The sequence below is a fragment of the Anomaloglossus baeobatrachus genome, chromosome 11, assembly GCF_048569485.1.
Source record: "Anomaloglossus baeobatrachus isolate aAnoBae1 chromosome 11, aAnoBae1.hap1, whole genome shotgun sequence".
In the NCBI taxonomy this organism is placed as follows: domain Eukaryota; kingdom Metazoa; phylum Chordata; class Amphibia; order Anura; family Aromobatidae; genus Anomaloglossus; species Anomaloglossus baeobatrachus.
Window position 1 is genome coordinate 148035430 of NC_134363.1, and position 23027 is coordinate 148058456.

General features: G+C 47.3%; 1 protein-coding gene across 2 annotated transcripts in view; it reads left to right on the top strand.

The window, feature by feature from the left end:
* The first annotated feature begins 4392 nt into the window (after positions 1-4392).
* The window catches only part of SLC35E2B (solute carrier family 35 member E2B), a 98277-nt gene continuing 79642 nt past the window's right edge, over positions 4393-23027 (top strand). The window contains exon 1 of one of the 2 annotated variants that reach the window (XM_075328795.1): positions 4393-4496. The gene's annotated coding sequence lies outside the window, so the exon portion shown is untranslated. Of the gene's footprint in view, positions 4497-4588; positions 4722-23027 lie in introns of those variants that run through there. The other variant, XM_075328796.1, reaches the window with a different exon arrangement.

Genomic DNA, 23027 nt, shown 5'->3' on the forward strand with positions numbered 1-23027 from the left:
GAGGATCTATCACATCTCACAATACACTGTGTATATATTAGTAAATAGATCTGTTAGGGCTTGTACACACATTGCATTTTTGATGCATTTTTTTTTTTTACATACATAGTGTTTTATAGTACCAGGAAAGTGAATGAGATTCCTTTGCTGATTCAAGTGTATTCAGTCTTCACCCACCCAGCCTGACTGACAGCTGCAGCTTGTACCAAGCAGTGTGAGATCTCAGCAGGGAGGAGGGACCCTGAGGAGCCATCTATAAGGTTAGGAGGGCAGACACTGAGTTCAAACTTACACAGATTATACAGCCAATTTGACATGGATTATCAAAGTAAGTGCACCAGCCTCATCAGGTCTTATGTAATTTATATTGTGCGAGCAGTAAATGTGCAGAAAAAAGCACAGATACAACCACTTCACATGGAAAAAACTCAGAAAGGCTTTGACTGGGACGTAGAAGTGACACCTAATTACAAAAATGGTTGTAAAAAGTGGGGGAGGGGTATGATCATTAAATTATGGTGTGATTTCATTGATAAATGTGCCATAATGATTTTACAATGTAACAGATGCATCTAATTCCAGTCCGTCACATCCTTTAATTCTTATAATATTAAAATGTCACAATTTTCCTTTGAACGGTCTTGTTACATCAGCATGACGGTGGGATTACATTGTAATAGATCTGTCATTTTCCAGTGATCAAGCCTAATGAAGGGCTTTCGGTTAGCTCACTTATGGGCGACTTTCCTTTTGCGGCCACAAGGTGGCGTGGAAATAGGTGAGTGAGGCTACGGGATCTACTCCTGTATATTCCAGATTTATCCTCCTCTGGAACAAGGGTGCACAATATTATTTGGGGTCCAAGGGTCACATTGTCCAGTTAACCAGCCCTAGGGACCACAATGAACCTAAGGCCTCCTTCACACGTCCGTGTCTCCGGTACGTGTTTGGTCCGTTTCCTCACGTGCTGGAGACACGGGCACACGTAGACCCAATAAAATCAATGGGTCTGCGCTCACGTGAGTGTTTTGCCATGGACTGTGTCTCCGTGTGGAGCATACGTGTGTCCGTGGGCTCCACACGTAGACATGTCCGTTTTTTCTCTGGCATCACGGGTGTCACACGGACCGCACGGATGTGATACGTGTGACACGCACTGGAGAAAACACACGTGCTTGTGAAAAAAAAATAATTTCTATAATCACCTTCTCCAGCGCTTCTGTCTTTGCCGCTGCTGTCACTTGCTTCCGACCCCAGCTCATTATGCTCATGAATATTCACTTCACTGCGGGTCGGAAACAGCAGCTGGGGGTGATTCGGCAGGACCACGGACAGCAACGCCAGGGACAGGGGAGCAGAAAGTTCCCGTTCTCCGGGACGTGTGATGGAGGCCTAAAGGAGTATTGCTGTTGCACTAGGTACATGGAAGTACTCAGCGAACGGTAAAAGGGAGGGGAAACCCTGTGTCTAGGGAAAGGGAAGATGATGACCTCTGACTAAACCAACTGCTGGTCCCTGGGGTCCCTCTCCACTCTAGATAGGTTCCTTACATATGCGCCGAGCCGGATACCTGACCCTAGGTATCACCAGTACTGGGCCCTAAATAGGGAATGGATGGGATGAGCTCTTCGTCAACCCCACTAAACAACTGTAGAAGACACAAGGAGGACAGACAGGGGAAAATGCATGAACTACTTATCCACAGATGACTCAGGCAGAAGTTCAGCAACATTTTCAGCAATGATACCACAGAGGAGTACAAGCCACCTGCTTGCAACCAGTGCTTGACTGAACTGAATAATATCACCAGCACCAGTCCAATGAAGGAAGGGGTATATAAGCACCAAGAGAATACTGATGATCAGTAGCTGGGTAGAGGCGAGCTCCTGCTAGGTCCAAAAGGGGAGAGAAGAATCCAGCAGGAAAGCTATCTATACCAATGACTACTGACAGGAGGAACAATGGAAAGTCAGGGAGCATTCTGTGCAGCCAGACACTGTGACCTTCTATGGCCAGAAACCACATGACTGTCTGTCACCCGTGACAATTGCCATCTGATACTAATGGCATCTTAATAGTATGTGCTCTAATGTCTGATTGGTATCGATTCCGCACAATTCAAAAAGGTGGAGACCACAAATGCTGCCATTGTAACCTACGTAAGATGCTAAAACTGATGAGTGTCTCACTGCTCTCAGAATCTAAAATTAGGATAGTCGCATTGATGAATGGCCACCTCTCTGTCCCATCTACTTCTTTCTGGATTGGCAGATAAGGGTCAGGACACCCCATTTTTATCAATATATGGGGTCTCAACACATCCAACCACACATTATGGGCAAGATTCATCATTTACGGATTTCTTTAAGTCAATTATCTTGTTGTATTGCGTTATTTGTTGACTTTTTTTGTGCCAAATTCTTCCAGATGTCGCACAAGGTTCAAGAATTTTGCACTAAATCAAAAAAGTGCTCTTTTTAGAGCAAGAAGTCACATGTTCAGCTAAAATGTAGCAAAATTCTTGCAAACATTCCAGATGTACATAAAATCCCTCCAGGGGGCAGTGGAGTACACTACAGTCACAGGAAAACGGAGCAACGTTTGAGAAAGCTGCAACTGATGAATCAGAAAAAATATCTGGAAACTTCAATCCACACCCAAAATAGTGACCATGAAAACAAAAACAACTAAACAGGAGAACATGTGTATGTGTGTGTGTGTGTATGTGTGTGTGTGTGTGTGTATGTATGTGTGTGTATGTGTGTGTGTGTGTGTGTGTATGTATGTGTGTGTGTGTGTGTGTGTGTTGTGTGTGTGTGTGTGTGTGTGTCTGCACCGTCGCATGTATAATCACAAAATTTTTCAGACATCTCATGTGTCGCAGGGAACGTCATAGCTATGTTTTAAGGAAAATATTTAACCTTGTGCTTTACATTTATTCACCAAAAAACCTGCTTACATTAAAGTCAATGGAGCTGGGAACAGATCTGCAATTAGAGAGTCCTATTATGGACCGAGAAAGAGACACACAGAGACCCACACACACACAGAAAGAGACACACAGAAAGTGACACAGAAAGAAAGAGACAGACAGAAAGAGACACACATTCAAAGAGATACACACACACAAAGAAAGAGACAGATACACAGAAAGAAACACACAGAAAGACACACACAGAAAGAAAAACAGACATAAAGAGACACACAGAAAAAGACATACAGAGAAAGATACACACACACACAGAGAAGCACACACATTCAAAAAGAGACGCACACAGAAAGAGACACACAGGGAAAGAGACACAGAAAGAGAGAGACACATAGAAAGAAAGACAGAAAGAGACACACAGAAAAAGACATACAGAGAAAGATACACACACACACACACACACACACAGAAAGAAGCACACACGCAAAAAGAGACACATAGAAAGAAACACACACAGAAAAAGACACACACAGAGACACAAACAGAAAGAGACAGACAAAAAGAGACGCAGAAAGAGAAAAACACACAGAAAGAGACACACAGAAAGAGACACACACAGAGACACAAACAAAAAGAGACAGACAAAAAGAGACGTAGAAAGAGAAAAACACACAGAAAGAGACACACACACAAAGAGACACACACAGAGGAAGATACACACACACACACCGAAAGAGACACACACCGAAAGACACACACACCGTATCACACACAGAACAGAAAGAGACAGACCCTCCGAAAGAGAAACACACAAAACGTAGTTAAACACAATGTCACAAACCCCCCAAAAATCCTTTATTTTGAAAAAAATAGAAAAAGCCCCTTCTTTCACCACTTTATTAACACTGAAACACCCCTCCAGGCGTGAAGTAATCCACACGAGGTCCCACGGCGATTCATCTCTGCTACATCCCTGTCCTGTCACAGCGAGCGGCCACAGAACATGACTGCCCGCTGTGAGTGCAGACAGAGCCGCGCGATCAGAATGAACTCATGTGAACTCCTGACGTCACAGCTGCGGGCCCTACAATACGTGTGTCCCGGCAGTGACGTCACGGGTTCACACACGTTCATTGTGAGTGAATCAGAGACCCCACAACAGTATTTCTTCAACAATGTGGATAACCTGCGTGTGTTCTGACAAAAACACTAGTACAACGCATGCAAAATGGCATTTTGTACCATACACTGTTACGTGTTTTTCATCCCCTCATTGTTTTCAATGGGTGACAAAACGTGACAAAAACGCAAGAAGAGTGAACGTACTGCTTTTTTTGTCATAAGGTTGTGACAAATACAGTATACACTAGCTGTGATCTGATTGGCTGCTGGGAGTAACCTGTGCACAGTTGCCGCCGCTGTTCCGCCAGTCACCGCTAGGTGTCAGTGTAGCCGCGGCGCTCCGTCCTGTGTGCCCACTGTGCCGCTCTGTCCCTCGCTCGCTGGCGCTTGGTTACGGCGTCGCTATGGAGGAGGGCAGAGTGCGGCCGGCCGGGCGGACTGTGTGGTGAGTACCCGCCGTGCACTGCCCTGCACTGGTAATAGGGGCACGGTACCCCGTATGCGCAGCCGCAGTTGGGTGTAGGTTTCGGGGGCCTGTAATTAGGACGGTCCCCGGAAGTAGCCGGCCGCTGCCAGCTCAGCTGTGTGCACTATAGAAGCGGGCCTGGCACTAACGGCACCGTCTGTGTCTGAGGAGTACGCTTTATGGCAGATGTCGTGAAGATTGCAGGTATTAACCCTTTCCTGCCCTGCCCAAGCTGGAGTCAGGAGCGGCCCCTTTGTCTGGGCATTGTGTGCTGCCAGCATGGTGGCCGTGCACCCTCCACATGGCTCTGGGGGCGCTGAACCCCTCACATAGGGCACAGTCACGGCGCCCCACGATTCCACATGAACCGACAACTCTGAAACCATCAGGATCACGCTGAGGGTTGTGGGGTTTTATTTTTTGTGTGTGGTTTTGCTGCAAAATCCATATTAAAAAAAAGATGGCGCAGAATATGCTGTGGAGCCTCCACCGGTGGATCAGAAGGAAAAACAACAGTTTGTAGGGGATTTGGGGACACCGGTGTCTGTTATGGTGGAAATTCACAGCAGGGAGGAAAAGATATTCCAGTGGGTGTGAAGTGATCCCCAGCACAGGGCCAGCAGCAAACTGAGGGCGCTGGACGGAGGTCCTGAGATTTACCTCTTACCTGATGTCATCTGCAGCTCCCCTTTTGATTGGTTGACTAGGTGTGATGTCACCAGTGCAGCATAACATACTGTACATGTGATGTCATGCCAGGCCGGCTAATCAAAAGAGGAGTCGTGGATGCCCGTCAGGTAAGAGGTAGTGCTGAGTGAGCAGTACCATGCTCGGGTGCTCGAATTGAGCAGGTCAGACGCTCGCACGGAGTACCGATTATAATGGAAGTCAATGGGAATCTCTTCTAGAAAAATGCTCAAATTCCCCATTGACTTCCATTATACTCTGTATACGAGTCGCACCTAACCAAGCATCCAACCAGGTCGTCTTGAGACCGGAGCATCGTAGTGCCCGCTCATCACTAGTTCCCAGTCTCAAAGACCAGAGCATGGTAGTGCCCGCTCATCACTTGTTACGAGTACAGAGCACCCGAGCATGGTGATGACCTCTCATCACTAGTTACTAGTCCTGAGCATGGTAGTGCCCGCTCATCACTAGTTACGAGTACAGAGCACCCGAGCATGGTGATGACCTCTCATCACTAGTTACTAGTCCTGAGCACCCGAGCATGGTAGTGCTCGCTCATCACTAGTTACGAGTACTGAGCACCTGAGCATGGTAGTGCTCGCTCATCACTAGTTACAAGTACAGAGCACCTGAGCATGGTAGTGCTCGCTCATCACTAGTTACGAGTACAGAGCACCTGAGCATGGTAGTGCCCGCTCATCACTAGTTACGAGTACTGAGCACCCGAGCATGGTGATGACCTCTCATCACTAGTTACTAGTACTGAGCACCCGAACATGGTAGTGCCCGCTCATCACTAGTCACGAGTACTGAGCACCTGAGCATGGTAGTGCTCGCTCATCACTAGTTACGAGTACTGAGCACCCGAGCATGGTAGTGCCCGCTCATCACTAGTTACGAGTACTGAGCACCTGAGCATGGTAGTGCTCACTCATCACTAGTTACCAGTACTGAGCACCCAAGCATGGTAGTGCCCGCTCATCACTAGTTACGAGTACTGAGCACCCGAGCATGGTAGTGCCCGCTCATCACTAGTTACAAGTGCTGAGCACCCGAGCATGGTAGTGCCTGCTCATCACTAGTCACGAGTACTGAGCACCTTAGCATGGTAGTGCCCGCTCATCACTAGTCACGAGTACTGAGCACCTGAGCATGGTAATGCCCGCTCATCACTAGTTACTAGTACTGAGCACCCAAGCATGGTAGTGCCCGCTCATCACTAGTTACGAGTACTGAGCACCCGAGCATGGTAGTGCCCACTCATCACTAGTTACGAGTACCGAGCACCTGAGCATGGTAGTGCCCGCTCATCACTAGTTACGAGTATTGAGCACCCGAGCATGGTAGTGCCCGCTCATCACTAATTACGAGTACCGAGCACTCGAGCATGGTAGTGCCCACTCATCACTAGTTACCAGTACTGAGCACCTGAGCATGGTAGTGCCCACTCATCACTAGTTTCCAGTACTGAGCACCTGAGCATGGTAGTGCCCGCTCATCACTAGTTACCAGTACTGAGCACCCGAGCATGGTAGTGCCCGCTCATCACTAGTTACGAGTACCGAGCACCTGAGCATGGTAGTGCCCGCTCATCACTAGTTACGAGTACTGAGCACCTGAGCATGGTAGTGCCCGCTCATCACTAGTTACGAGTACCGAGCACCTGAGCATGGTAGTGCCCGCTCATCACTAGTTACAAGTACCGAGCACCCGAGCATGGTAGTGCCCGCTCATCACTAGTTACCAGTACCGAGCATGGTAGTGCCCGCTCATCACTAGTTACGAGTACTGAACACCTGAGTGCGGGCTTTCTAGGAAAAACCACTGAGAAGGCCTCGGCTCCTTCACTGTAGGCATCAAATATTGATTGCATGTTTAATTAAAGAGGTTTTCCTCTAACATTAATGGCCTTTACTTAAGATAGGTCATGAATGTATTATCCCATTCAGATGAATAAGAGGTGGATGTGCAGTACCCGGCCGCTATCAGAAGACGGGGCATCTCTGAAACTGAGCATTTCCGGTTGCCGCCGCTGGCACCGGCAACGCCTGATTGGCGGGGGTGTCTGGTGTCAAACCCCAGCTGCTCAGACATTAATAATCTATCAATGTAATACTAGTAGACAACCACTTTAAATTAATTTCCACTTTGACAAACGTGTCATGTAAAATAACAAGCAGAGCAGGTACTCGCCCTCCTGCGTTCAGTGCTGGCTCTCCACCGCTACCTCTGTTTCTATTTATTGAATGCAGCGAGGATGTCATGACTTGTGTATATCACCGCTGCAGCCAATCACTAGCTCAGCAGCATGGGTTTTCTAATCATAACAAAGGCATGTGTCAGGCTGTTAGTTTTGGTCATTAGACCGGGAGTTGCGACCACAACCATACTGTTGTGTGAATGCACTTTAACAAAGGGAGTCCTGGCTGTAAGACTCTTGTTACATGTACATGTCCTAATAGCTTGTACGGCTTCAGTTCTATAAGGGAGCACTTATAGCTCTGATTCTTCAAGCGGTTGTCAGTTTTCTAGTCTAAAATGCTTGCAATGTCTCAAACATTTTTGGTCATATAATTGCGCAAACATTTTGATGGGGCATGTTTACATCAGTCACGGCCATTTCAACCAATACATTAATGGAACGTAGTTGGTAGGGGCCATGTACCAGTGCCGTTCATCACAAATTCCGCCAAACACTCACGTTGTGGTGGTGCACAGCAGAGGAAAGTTGAGCCAAATTCATTAAAGGGAATCTGTCACCAGGTTTTTGCCACCTAATCTGAGAGCAGAATAACATAGTGGCAGAGATCCTGAATCCAGCGATGTGTCACTTACTGAGCTGCTTAGTGGAGTTTTGATAATATCACTCATTAATCAGCAGGAGATTATCAGTACAGGACTACTTGGTGTGCTGCCAGGTAGTCCAGCATATTCATGAGCTCTGTATAACTGCTAGATCTTCAGCAGAGGATGTTATCAAAATGACAGCAAACAGCTCAGTAAGTGACACATCGCTGTAATCGGGGTCTCTGTCTCTACATTATGCTGCTCTCAGCTGTGGGAGCAAAAAACTGGCGACAGATTTAGTTTAAGAGCCACACGCCTCCTAGTGAAATAGGAGTTTCTTGGTCTAGCACGGACTGGTGCATATATCGGGACTATAATCTTATTACTCGACACCACAACACTCCATGTCAGTGCCAATATATCTTTTCGGCGGCTGCAGATATTTCCAGTGTTCCCAGTGGGGTTCTTATGTCAACGAGATCAGTAAATCCTGCAGAACTGCTCTCACCTTAAGGGTGCTTTACACGCTGCGACATCGCTAACGATATGTCGTCGGGGTCACGGTGTTTGTGAGGCACATCCAGCGTCGTTAGCGACATCGCAGCGTGTGACAGCTAGGAGCGACGACCAACGATCGCAAAAGCGGCCAAAATCGTTGACACGTCGCTCCTAATCATAATGTCGTTGGTGGTGCTTGCCGCTGGTTGTTCGTCGTTCCTGCGGCGTCACACATCGCTATGTCTGACACCGCAGGAACGACGAACATCTCCTGACCTGTGTCCACCGGAAAGGAGGAAGGAAGGAGGTGGGCGGCATGTTCCGACCGCTCATCTCCGCCCCTCCTCTGCTATTGGGCGGCCGTTTAGTGACGTCGCTGTGACGCCGAATGTACCTCCCCTTGAAGGAGGGATTGTTCGGCGGTCACAGCGATGTCGCTGCACAGGTAACTGCGTGTGACGCTGCTGTAGCGATAATGTTCGCTACGGCAGCGATCACCAAATGTCGCACGAACGACGGGGGCGGGTGCTATCGCGCACGACATCGCTAGCATTGTCGCAGCATGTAAAGCACCCTTTAGAAACAACTCAACTCCCTAAATCTCAATTTATGGAGTGTTGGGCGTTTTTTGGATACATTGTACCCAGTACAAAGCTATCGTGCAGTCCTCTTTGTTTGGGGTAATCATCAATCCGTCTGGTGATGGGAAAACAACGAAATAGATGACTTCTGCCCGATATTGGTCACCACCAGGATTGATGGATCAGCGGCTCGTCCAAACCATAATATGAGACTCCCTGCACTCGTGGAGGGTTTTCCAGAGATTTCTTTGGGGAGAAGAAAGTGTCCGGTGTATTGTGTCTGTACAGATATAGGGCCACTTAAGGCCCCGTCACACTAAGCAACATCGCTAGCAACATCGCTGCTAACGAACAACTTTTGTGACGTTGCTAGCGATGTCGCTGTGTGTGACATCCAGCAACAACCTGGCCCCTGCTGTGAGGTCGTTGGTTGCTGCTGAATGTCCTGGGCCATTTTTTAGTTGTTGCTCTCCCGCTGTGAAGCACAGATCGCTGTGTGTGACAGCGAGACAGCAACAACTAAATGTGCAGAGAGCAGGAGCCGGCTTCTGCAGAGGCTGGTAACCAATGTAAACATCAGGTAACCAAGAAGCCCTGTCCTTGGTTACCCGATATTTACCTTTGTTACCAGCCTCCTCCGCTCTCCCTGTCAGTGCTGGCTCCTGCTCTGTACACATGTAGCTGCAGGACACATCGGGTTAATTAACCCGATGTGTGCTGTAGCTAGGAGAGCAAGGAGCCAGCGCTAAGCAGTGTGCGCTGCTCCCTGCTCTGTGCACATTAGCTGCAGCACACATCGGGTAATTAACCCGATGTGTGCTGTACTAGGAGAGCAAGGAGCCAGCGCTAAGCAGCATGCGCTGCTCCCTGCTCTGTGCACATTAGCTGCAGCACACATCGGGTAATTAACCCGATGTGTGCTGTACTAGGAGAGCAGGGAGCCAGCGCTCAGTGTGCGCTGCTCCATGCTCTCTGCACGTGTAGCTGGACACTGGTTGCTGGTGAGCTCACCAGCAACTCGTGTAGCCACGCTCCAGCGATCCCTGCCAGGTCAGGTTGCTGGTGGGATCGCTGGAGCGTCGCAGTGTGACATCTCACCAGCAACCTCCTAGCAACTTACCAGCGATCCCTATCGTTGTTGGGATCGCTGGTAAGTTGCTTAGTGTGACTGGACCTTCTGTATCACTCACCCCTAGACTGTTTTTGTACTTTCTAGGAGGAGATTGGTCTGTTATCCCTGTCTTTGTAGGTAAATATAGACTTAGCTTTAGGCTATGTTTCCATATTTGCTCCACGGTAAGGCATTGACTGGCTTTACCTGCTTGTAGTGTTGCATCCGTGACACTGTCACATGTAGAGCTTAGAGTAGTTTATCAAGGAGTTAGGCTACTTTCACACATCAGGTTTTTTCCATCAGGCACAATCCGGAAAAAAACGGGTAAAATGGATCCGGTACCACATCCGTTTTATCCCCATAGATTTGCATTGTTAGGCTACTTTCACACATCCGGCTTGAGCCCTGCGGCTCAATCCGGCTGTGAAAGCTATGCAACGGATGCGGTGAACACACCGCATCCTTTGCATACGTTTTTCCTTTGCGGCCAGTCCGGTTTTTGCCGCTTGCGGCATGCTACTGAGTATGCGCAGTGGCAAAAACCGCATGCGGCGGCCGGATGTGGTTATTGCCGCATCCGGCCGCCATAGGCATGCATTGAAAAATGCGCCGCATCGGCCGAATGCGGAGCGATGCGGTTTTTTTTGCCGCACGAAAAAACGTGCCAGGGAACGTTCCATCCGGCCGCCGCATCGGCTAAATCTGCCACATGCGGCAAAAACCGGACCGAACGGGAGCCCATGCGGCACAATGCGGCACTAATTAAAGTCTATGCAGGAAAATCGCAACCGGCAGCAAAAAAAAACGGTTGCGATTTTCCTGCAAAGTGCCAGAGTGTGCCGCATTGCAAAAACCGGAGATGTGAAAGTAGCCTTACCGGATTGTGCCTGATGGCTTTGCGTTGCATCCTTTTTTTTCCGGATGCGGCAAAATTAATTAAAGCGGCGGCCAGAGGCAACGTATCTTGCAACATTTTTTTGTCCGTCAAAAAAAACGCAGCGCGCCGCATCCGGCGCGATACGGCGTGTTTTACAATGGAAGCCTATGGACGCTGGATCCGGCACAATGCGGCAAAAACCGGATACGGCTGCCGGATCCGTTTTTGTAAACTGCGCATGCTCCAATATTTTGAAAAAATGGATCCAGCAAAAAAAAAAAAACGGACAAAACGGATGCAAAAAGGATCCAACGGATCAGTTTTTTTACGCATCCGGCATAACAGATCCGTAAAAAAAACGGATCCGGTGGATACGGTTTTTACATTTTTTGCCGGATCCGTTGGATCAGGAAAAAAAAGGATTGTGCCCTGACTTCATATTACATAGCTTGTTATTCCTCAGATTGTATCTTACTGCTGATTATATTATATATATATATATATATATATATATATATATATATAATATAATCAGACCAAAAGTTTGGACACACCTTCTCATCTCTAGAACAACTGTTAAGAGGAGACTTTGTGCAGCAGGCCTTCATAGTAAAATAGCTGCTGGGAAACCACTGCTAAGGACAGGCAACAAGCAGAAGAGACTTGTTTGGGCTAAAGAACACAAGGAATGGACATTAGACCAGTGGAAATCTGTCCTTTGGTCTGATGAGTCCAAATTTGAGATCTTTGGATCCAACCACCGTGTCTTTGTAGAAAAGGTGAACGGATGGACTCTACATGGCTGGTTCCCACCGTGAAGCATGGAGGAGGAGGTGTGATGGTGTGGGGGGGCTTTGCTGGTGACACTGTTGGGGATTTATTCAAAATTGAAGGCATACAGAACCAGCATGGCTACCACAGCATCTTGCAGCGGTGTGCTATTCCATCCGGTTTGCGTTTAGTTGGACCATCATTTATTTTTCAACAGGACAATGACCCCAAACACGCCTCCAGGCTGTGTAAGGGCTATTTGACTAACAAGGAGAGTGATGGGGTGCTACGCCAGATGACCTGGCCTCCACAGTCACCAGACCTGAACCCAATCAAGATGGTTTGGGGTGAGCTGGACCACAAAGTGAAGGCAAAAGGGCCAACAAGTGCTAAGCATCTCTGGGAACTCCTTCAAGACTGTTGGAAAACCATTTCCGGTGACTGCCTCTTGAAGCTAATCAAGAGAATGCCAAGAGTGTGCAAAGCAGTAATCAAAGCAGAAAGTGGCTACTTTGAAGAGCCTAGAATATAAGACATATTTTCAGTTGTTTCACACTTTTTTAAGTATTTCATTCCACATGTTTTAATTCATAGTTTTGAAGCCTTCAATGTGAATCTACAATTTTCAGAGTCATGAAAATAAAGAAAACTCTTTGACTGAGAAGGTGTGTCCAAACTTTTGGTCTGTACTGATATGTATATATATAAAATGTAGACAGACACAGTGGGTATAGAAAGTCTTCAGACCTCTTTACATTTTTTTTCTTTGTTTCATTGCAGACATTTGGTAAATTTTAAAAAGGTTCATTTTTTTCTCGGTAATGTACACTCTGCTCCCCATCCCCCATCTTGACAGAAATAAACAAAAATGTAGAAATGTTTGCAAATTTTTTAAGCAAGCAAAAACTGTAATCACATGGTCATAACTATTCAGACCCTTTTGAGCTAGTACAGCCATGAGTCTTCTTGGGATCCTGGATTTGGGGATCCTCTGCCATTCTTCCTTGCAGATCCTCTCCAGTTCTGTCAGGTTGGATGGTGAACGTTGCTGGACGCCATTTTCAGGTCTCTCCATAGATGCTCAGTTGGGTTTAGGTCAAGGCCTGGCTGGGCCAGTCTAGAATGGTCACAGAGTTGTTCTGAAGCCACTCCTTTGTTATTTTAGCTGTGTGCTTAGGGTCATTGTCTTGTTGTACGGTGAACCTTCGGCCAAGTCTGAGGTTCAGAGCACTCTGGAAGAGGTTTTCTTACAGGATATCTCTGTACTTGGCCACATTCATCTCTCCTTCAATTGCACCCAATCGTCCTGCAGCTGACAAACACCACCAAAGCATGATGCTGCCACCACCATGTTTCACTGTTGGGATTGTATTGGGCAGGTGATGAGCAGTGCCTGGTTTTCTCCACACATACCGCTTAGAATTATCACCAAAAAGTTCTACTTCGTCTCATCAGACCAGAGAATCTTATTTCTCGTAGTTTGGGAGTCCTTCATGTGTTTTTTTGCAAACTCTGTGCGGGCTTTCATATGTCTTACACTGAGGAGAGGCGTCCGTCGGCCACTCTGCCATAAAAAGCCCGACTGGTGGAGGCTGCAGTGATAGTTGACTTTGTGGAACTTTCTCCCGTCTCCCTACTGCATCTCTGGAGCTCAGCCACTGTGATCTTGGGGTTCTTCTTTACTTCTCTCACCAAGGCTCTTCTCCCACGATTGCTCAGTTTGGCTGGACGGCCAGGTCTAGTAAGAGTTCTGGTCATCCCAAAATTTTTCCATTTAAGGATTATGGAGTCCACTGTGTTTTTTTGTAACCTTGGCCAGATCTGTGCCTTGCCACAATTCTGTCTCTGAGCTCCTTGGGCAGTTCCTTTGACCTCATGATTCCCATTTGGTCTGACATGCACTGTGAGCTGTGAGGTCTTATATAGACAGGTGTGCGCCTTTCCAAATCAAGTCCTATCAGATTACTGTATTTTTCGGACTATAAGACACACAGGACCATAAGACGCACCCTGGTTTTAGAGCAGGAAAATAGGAAAATAAAATTGTAAGCAAAAAATGGAGTCATGACACACTGTTATGGGGCGAGGATCTGCTGCTGACACTATTATGGGGGTAATGTCCTCAAATTCTCTACTAAGGTACCCCATCCTGGTTTGATCCTCCTGCCTTGTATATACAGTGTATGTCCCTCATCCTGCTATATACCGTCATCCTGGCATATGTCCATCATCCTGCTATATACCCCATCCTGGCATATGGCCCCCTCCTGCTATATACAGTAACCCATCCTGCTATATACCCCCAACCTGCTATATACCCCCAACCTGCTCATATACCCCCATCCATCCTGCTCATATACCCCCATCCTGCTCATATACCCCCATCCTGCTATACACCCCCATCCTGTGGCACATAAAAAAATAAACGTTTATACTCATTTTACCTCACTCCCTGCAGCATCGCTCCTCCTCCGTCTGTGTCAGCGGCAGCACCGCTGAGTGGAGCCGTCCCCGTTCCCCTGCAGCATCGCGATGTCCTCCGGTGGTCTGTGCCGGCGGCTGCGTGTGGACACGTGCGCACAGCGATGACGTCATCGCTGTGCGCACCGCTAGTCTCCACTGAGCGGCCGCCGGCACAGACAGGAGGAGATCGCAACGCTGCAGGGGAACGGGGACGGCTCCACTCAGCGGCCGCCGGCAGCCAGGAGGACATCGCGGTGTTGCAGGGGAACGGGGACAGGTGAATATACTGATTCACTGCACCCCGCGCTGATGATGATGCGCGGGGGGCAGTGAATACAGCCGCACATGATCACTCCAGGCTGTAGTTGCCAGGGGTGATCATGCGGGCGGCTGTTTATCCCCCGCCCATCATCCCGCCCACCTGTCAGCGCTGACTTCAGCGCTGATAGATGGGCGGGAGAATGGGCGTGCATATTAAATGAGCGGGTCCACATGGTCACGGCAAGCGCTGCTGCAGCCTGCTCATGCCCCCGATGACCCGCTCCACCGCAGCACCCTCATTCCCCGCAGCCACATTCAGACTATAAGACACATTCCCCTCTTTCCCCCAACATTTGGGGGGGGAAAAGCCTAAGACGCACTAAGTTCACACTTCAGTTGTTTTCAATCCGTCAGGTCCGTCAGCAACGGATCAGTTGTTTTTTAGATGTCAACTGATGCAACTGATGTGTTTTTCACAGGATTCCTTTCACAGGAATCCTGTGAAAAAACTGATCAGTTGCGTCCGTTACATCCGCTGTGCATCCGTTTTTTGACGGATCAGTCATGATCCGTTTGTGTTTGGGACAGCCCAGTGGGCGTGCCAGACATGCTGGGCATGCTCAGTAGAGCATGGCGGAATCCAGCGCTGGATTCCGTCGTAAGACGGATTACGACGGAATCCAGCACCATAGACATACATTGCAAGTGTGGCGGATGGCGACGGATTCCTGCGCGGCGCGTTAATTTTGACGGCCCGAAAAACGTTACATTCTGCATTGCTCCCGCTCGGCGGTCAGTCAAAAACGACGGACCGCGACGCAGCGGATGCAACGCAGGGTCATCAGTCGCAATCCGTCACTAATAGAAGTCTATGGGGAAATACAGGATTCCTGCAAAATATTTTGCAGGATTCCGTAATTCCTCAAGGCTACGGATTGTGACTGATGCAAAACAACTGAAGTGTGAACTTAGGGGTGCTTCACACACAGCGAGCTCGCTGCCGAGATCGCTGCTGAGTCACGCTTTTTGTGACGCAGCAGTGACCTCATTAGCGATCTCGCTGTGTGTGACACTGAGCAGTGATCTGGCCCCTGCTGCGAGATCGCTGCTCGTTACACACAGCCCTGGTTCGTTTTCTTCAAAGCCGCTCTCCTGCTGTGACACACAGATCGCTGTGTGTGACAGCAAGAGAGCGACAAATGAAGCGAGCAGGGAGCAGGAGCCGGCGTCTGACAGCTGAGGTAAGCTGTATCCAAGATAAACATCGGGTAACCAAGGTGGTTACCCGATATTTACCTTAGTTACCAGCCTCCGCAGCTCTCACGCTGCCTGTGCTGCCGGCTCCGGCTCTCTGCACATGTAGCTGCTGTACACATCGGGTTAATTAACCCGATGTGTACAGCAGCTAGGAGAGCAAGGAGCCAGCGCTCAGTGTGCGCGGCTCCCTGCTCTCTGCACATGTAGCTGCATTACACATCGGGTTAATTAACCCGATGTGTACTGTAGCTAGGAGAGCAAGGAGCCAGCGCTTAGTGTGCGCGGCTCCCTGCTCCCTGCTCACACTGGTAACTAATGTAAACATCGGGTAACCATACCCGATGTTTACCTTAGTTACCAGTCTCCGCAGCGTCCAGACGGCGGCTCCGTGCAAGCGCAACGTCGCTTGCACGTCGCTGCTGGCTGGGGGCTGTTCACTGGTCGCTGGTGAGATCTGCCTGTTTGACAGCTCACCAGCGACCATGTAGCGATGCAGCAGCGATCCTGACCAGGTCAGATCGCTGGTCGGATCGCTGCTGCATTGCTAAGTGTGAAGGTACCCTTAGCCTTATAGTCCGAAAGATATGGTAATTACACACAGCTGGACTCCAATGAAGGAGTAGAACCATCTCAAGGAGGATCACAAGGACATGGACAGCATGGAACTTATATATGAGTGTCTGAGCAAAGGGTCGGAATACTTATGACCATGTGATATTTCACTTTTTCTTGTTGAATAAATTTGCAAACATTTGTACATTTCTGTTTTTTTCTGTCCAGATGGGGGATGGGTGCAGAGTGTACATTAATGTCTGCAATGAAACAGAGTGAAAAATTTAAAGGGGTCTGATCTGTACCCATTGTAGTATATATTTTGTACATAAATGTATGCACACCGCCATCAGGATTAATTTAGATGAGACCGGGCATGTGCACAATCATCTCATTCTTTATTATTGACATCAATATTGTGATTGACTTCACTCTTCGGTACATTAAAATAACAGCTATACCTGTCAGACACACTTTTAGCTTCTGTCACATAAAAGCTTTATAAGTATATGTATTTGCCGTGTGAGCGCACCCTAATCTTAGAATATTAATTAATAACTAACTAGTAAGTTAATTTTAGATGTTTTCTGATTGTAAATGTAGCAAAGATGATAACATATCAGTGGATTGCTGGAAATGAATTAAGCTGTATTTGCGCTGAAAGTGAATTGTGAACAAGCGTTAATCTTTCAGTGTAAACAGGCCGCTGATCACCTGACAAACGAACAGTAGGGTGAAATGATCTTCAGAGAAGTGCAAAAATCACCATCGTTCTCAGCGGTGCATCAACATTTGTAAGCAGGACTCACTGACGAGAACAGTGCACGGGGCGATCTACTGCAGATCGTTCAGTGCGCATCGTTTACCGCAGTCTGCCTGTGTAAACAGGCTATGAAATGACTGCTGATCGGTAAAGGTTTACCAATTGGCGTTTTAGTGCCGCTGGATGGCACATTTAAACAGACGCCGCCCAAGTGGAGTGTATGGAGACTGCCAGCTTCAGAGCAGTACTTACAAGCCCTATGGAAAACTACTGTAAGCGCTGCGCCGCTTGCTTAGTAGACGACCGACCACCTCTGATATACTGCATCTAGTATCTTAGGCCAGGAGCAATACATAGAAATGGTTTCCTCCCCCTAAGCAAAATGTATTTTAAACTAGGCATACCTTGATATAGGGGGCTTAAGCGGGTTTTACACGCTACGATATTGCTAGCGATAACGAGCGTGTAAGCACCCGCCCCCGTCGTGTGTGCGATATCATGTTTTCTTTGCCGTAGCGAACATTATCACTACGGCAGCGTCACACGCACTTACCTGGTCAGCGACGTCGCTGTGACTGCCGAACAATCCCTCCTTCAAGGGGTAGGGACGTTCGGCATCACAGCGACGTCACTAAGCGGCCGGCCAATCAGAGCGGAGGGGTGGAGATGAGCAGGACGTAACATCCCGCCCACCTCCTTCCTTCCGCATTGTGGCCGGCGGCAGGTAAGGAGACGTTCCTCGGTCCTGCGGTGTCACACAGAGTGATGTATGCTGCCACATGAGCGATGAACCACCTGGATAAACAACCCTTACCGACTTTTGGTTTTGGGACGACCTCTCATGGTGAACGATTTTCACCATTTTTGAGGTCGCTTAAGGTCGCTGGTAAGTGTCAAACGCTGCGATATCGTTAATGACGCCGGATGTGAATCACTAACAACGTGACCCCCGACGATAAAACATTAACGATATCGTAGCGTGTAAAGCCCCCTTTAGCCTGTCCCAACTGCTCCTGCAAACAATGGCGGGATGCATTCTATCATCTAATTCCTTTTTTCTGAAGCCACGCGGAAAACTACCGGTGTAGCGAGTGGCGTCAGCAGAGAAGAGCCATGGAGCAGACCGCTTCCGGACACCGTGTGGACAGAGCTGGACTCGTCGGTGTTGGTGTGCATTTCCGCACACCGGCTGACTTTAGGCAGCACTTACTCAAGGGGACAAGCACGGTCAATCAGAAGCTTGTTTGTTTGGTAAATTTGGAAGGGGGGGGGATAAGCACTGGTGAGCTTGTAAGTCAAAAAGACCTGGACGTCCACAGAGCACAACAGTGGTGAATGATTGTAGAATCCTTTCCATGGTGACAAAAACCCCTTCACATCATCCACCCAAGTGATGAACACTCTCAATGACAAAAGTCTATCAGTATCTAAGTCCACCATAACAAGAAGCCTTCATGAGAACAAATCCAGAGAAAGGTGCAAACCATTCATCAGCCTTAAAAATAGACAGGCCAGATTAAACGTTGACCAAAAACATCTAGAGAAGCCACCTAGTTCTAGAAAAGCATCCTGTGGACAGATGAAACAAAGATCAACCTGTACCAGAAGGATGGGAAGAAGAAAGTCTGGAGAAGGCTTATAGTGGCTCCTGATCCAGAGCACAGCACATCCTCTGTAACACATGGGGAGGTAGTGTGATGGCCCGGCTTGCATGGCTTCCAATGGCCTTGGGGAACTAATATTTATTGATGATGTGACTGAAGACAGAAGCAGCCGGATGACTCCTGAAGTGGACAGGCCGAGACTTTCTGCTCAGATTAACCAAATGCAGAAATATTGATTGGACAGCGCTTCACAGACAGATGGACGATAACCCAAAACATGCTGCAAAAGCAACACCGGAGTTTATAATGCAAAGAAGTGGAATATTCTGCAATGGACAAGTCAATCACCAGATGTCAACCCCATCGAGCTGTGTTTCACATGCTTAAGACAAAACTTAAAGGGAACCTGTCAGGTCCAATATGTGCCCAGAACCACGAGCAGTTCTGAGTGTATATTGCTAATCCCTGCCTGACCATCCCTTTATCTAGCAGCATAGATAAAGGGATCTTTAGAAAAAGTATTTCTAAATATCTTTTATCACATGGTAATGAGCGCAGGGACTGGTTGTGAGGGAGTTACTTCCCCTGGATAGTCGGCCGCCTTAGCATGTTAGTACACCCCTGTGGGCATGCTAATGAATGTGCAGCGTCACAGGATGACCTCACTCACCTCTCTGCTGCCATCGTTTCCCTGATTTCGGCTCAGTGCACAGAATCCCGGATTTTCGGTCATGCGCACTATGAAGCTGGGTGTGTGAGTCCTGGCTTCAAACCCATGCAGTGCACATGACCGAAACTCCGGGGTCATGTGCACTGAGCCGAAATCAGGACTCGGACGCGATGGCAGTGGAGAGGTGAGTGTGACCTTCCTCTGACGCTGCACATTCATTAGCATGATAGTATGCCCCTGTGGTTGTGCTAACATGCTAAGGGGGCCGACTATCCAGGGGAAGTAACGCCCAGGGGACTAGTCTCTGGCCTCATTAGCATATCATATGGGATCTTTAGAAAAAAAAATTCTATAGATCTCTTTATCTATACTACTAGATACAGGGATTGTTAGGCAGGGATTAGCAATATACACCCAGAACTGCTCGTGGTCCCGGATGCATATTGCACCTGAGAGGTTCCCTTTAAGGCTGCTTTCACACATCCGGTTTTTGCAGTGCGCCTCAATCCAGCTCAAAAACCTATGCAACGGATGTGGCGGAAAAACCGGATCCTTTGCATACGTTTTTCCATGCGACCCGTCTGTTTTTTGACGGATGCGGCTTGATACTGAGCATGCGCAGTGCAAAAAAAACGCATCCGGGGACGGATGCGATTTTTGCCGCATCCGGCGTCCATAGGCTTGCATTGTAAATCGCGCCGGATCCGGCGCAATGCGGATTTTTCGCCGCACAAAAAAACATGCCAGGCAACGTTCCTTCCAGCCGCCACATGGGCTAAATATGCCGGACGCAACGCAAGGCCATGCGGCACAATACAGCGCTAATGCAAGTCTATGCGGAAAAAACGCAATCGGCGGCAAAAAAAAAAACGATTGCGTTTTTTCTGCAAAGCGCCATATTGTGCCGCACTGCAAAAACTGGATGTGTGAAAGCAGCCTTAGGCAGAAGGACGCACAACCAAGCAACAACCAAAGACACTGCAGTAAAGGCCGGCAAAGCATCACAAGGGAGGAAGCCAGAGTTCGGTGACGTCCATGGCTTCCAGACTTCAGGCAGGTGTTGCTTGCAAAGGATTCCCTACAGGTTTCTTCTAGATCTTTGTCTCATAAATCAGCTTTGCTTTCATATTCTTTTTGGTCTGTTATTATTCCAGCTGGGCCTTTAGACATTGTACTTTGTCCTCTTCACATTGTACACAACTTATTGATATTTGCTGTACCTCCGGGCAAAGTTCTTGACAAATAATATTAGCAAATTGCTCAGATTTAACCCCTTAGTGACGGAGCTAATTTTCACCTTAATGACCAGACCAAATTTTGCAATTCTGACCAGTGTCACTTTATGAGGTTATAACTCTAGAACGCTTCAACGGATCCCGGTGATTCTGAGATTGTTTTTTCGTCACATATTGGACTTCATGTTAGTACCAAATTTAGGACAATATTTTTTGCGTTTATTTATGAAAAAAATTGAATATTGGCAAAAATTTTGAAAATTTTGCAATTTTCAACTTTTGAATTTTTATACCGTTAAACCAGAGATTTCTGTGACACAAAATAGTTAATAAATAACATTTCCCACTTATCTACTTTACATCAGACCAATTTTGGAAACAAAATTTTTTTTTGTTAGGAAGTTAGAGGGGTTCAAAGTTTATCAGCGATTTCTCATTTTTACATCAAAATTTACAAAACCATTTTTTTAGGGACCACATCACATTTGAAGTGACTTTGAGAGGCCTAGATGATAGAAAATACCCAAAAGTGACACCATTCTAAAAACTGCACCCCCCAAAGTACTCAAAACCACATTCAAGAAGTTTATTAACCCTTCAGGTGCTTCACATGAACAAAAGCAATGTGGAATGAAAAAAAGCAAAAATTAAATTTTACCTAAAAATGTTGCTCTAACCCAAATTTATTCACTTTTAGAAGAAATAACACAACAAAATGGACCCCAAAACTTGTTCCCCACTTTCTTATGAGCACGCCGATACCCCACATGTGATCAGAAACCTCTGTTTGGACAAATGGGAGGGCTCGGAACAGAAGGAGCAATATTTGAATTTTGGAAAGCAAATTTGGCTGAAATAGATTGCGGGCACCATGTTGCATTTACAGGTCCGCTAAGGTACCTAAACAGAAGAAACCCCTCAAGTGACACCATTTTGGAAACTAGACCCCTCAAGGATTCTATCTAGGGGTATAGTGAGCATTTTAGATCCACAGGTACTTCACAGATTTTGTTAACGTTACGTTGTCATATTGAAAATTTTAATAATTTTCTCAAAAATGTTGCTTTAGCATCAATTTTCTCACTTTTTCAAGAGGTAATTCCAAAAATTTGACCTCAAGGTTTGTTAACCACTTTTTTATGAGCGCGGTGATACCTCACATGTGGTCTGAAACCTTTGTTTGGACAAATGGGAGGGCTTGGAACGAAAGGGGCAATATTTGAATTTTGGAAATGAAATTTGGCTGAAAAAGATTGCGGGCACCATGTCACATTTGGAGGACCCCTAAGGTACCTAAACAGCAGAAACCCCGCACAAGTGACCCCATTTTGGAAACTAGGCCCCTCAAGGAATTTATCTAGATGTTTGGTGAGTACCCTGAACCCCCAGGTGCTTCACAGAATTTTATAACGTTGAGCCATGAAAAAAAAATAATAAAATTTTACCACAAAATTGTTATTTCAACCAGGTAGCTTTTTTTTTTACCAAGAGTAAAAGGAAAATATTCAGCATAACATTTATTGTGCAATTTCTCCTGAGTTTGGCGATACCTTATATGTGGTGGAAATCAACTGTTTGGGTGCACAGCAGGGCTCGGAAGGGAAGGAGTGCCATTTGACTGCAAAATTGGCTGGAATCAATAGCGGACGCCAGGTTGCATTTGGAGAGCCCCTGAGGTGCCTAAACAGTGGCTGTCCCCCACAAGTGACTCCATTCTGGAAACAAGACACCTCAAGGCTTTTATCTAGGTGTATAGTGAGCAGTTTGAATCCACGAATACTTCACAGATTTTGATAAGCTTAGGTTGCCATATTGAACATTTTCATTTTTTTCACAAAAATGTTGCTTCAGCATCAAATTTCTCACTTTTTCAAGAGACAATAACAAACCGTGGACCCAACAGGTTGTTATCCAATGTCTTATGAGCACAGGGATACCCCACATGTGGCCAAAAACCTCTGTTTGGATAAATGGGAGGGCTTGGAATGGAAGGAGCACCATTTGAATTCTGGAAAAGTTGAGATAAATTGCGGGCACCATGTCACATTTGCAGGGCCCCTTGGGTACCTATACATTAGAAACCCCCCACAAGTGACTCCATTTTGGAAACTGGATTTTATTCAGGAGTATAGTAGCATTTTGAATCCACAGGTACTTCACAAAAATGTTGCTGTAGCAACAAATGTCTCACTTTTAGGCTATGTGGCCATGATCCAGCGACACGGCGTCTAGTACACAGTGTCAGCCTCCTGCAGAGATGTGAGTGTTGTCCACGGGAGAACGCAGCTGCCCATGCCCACGATTTGGGTTCAGGCCGCTGTGGAGCTCTATGCTACCTGCAGAGAACACTCATCTCCGCAGCATAAATTGACATGCTGAGGCTCGGGAAG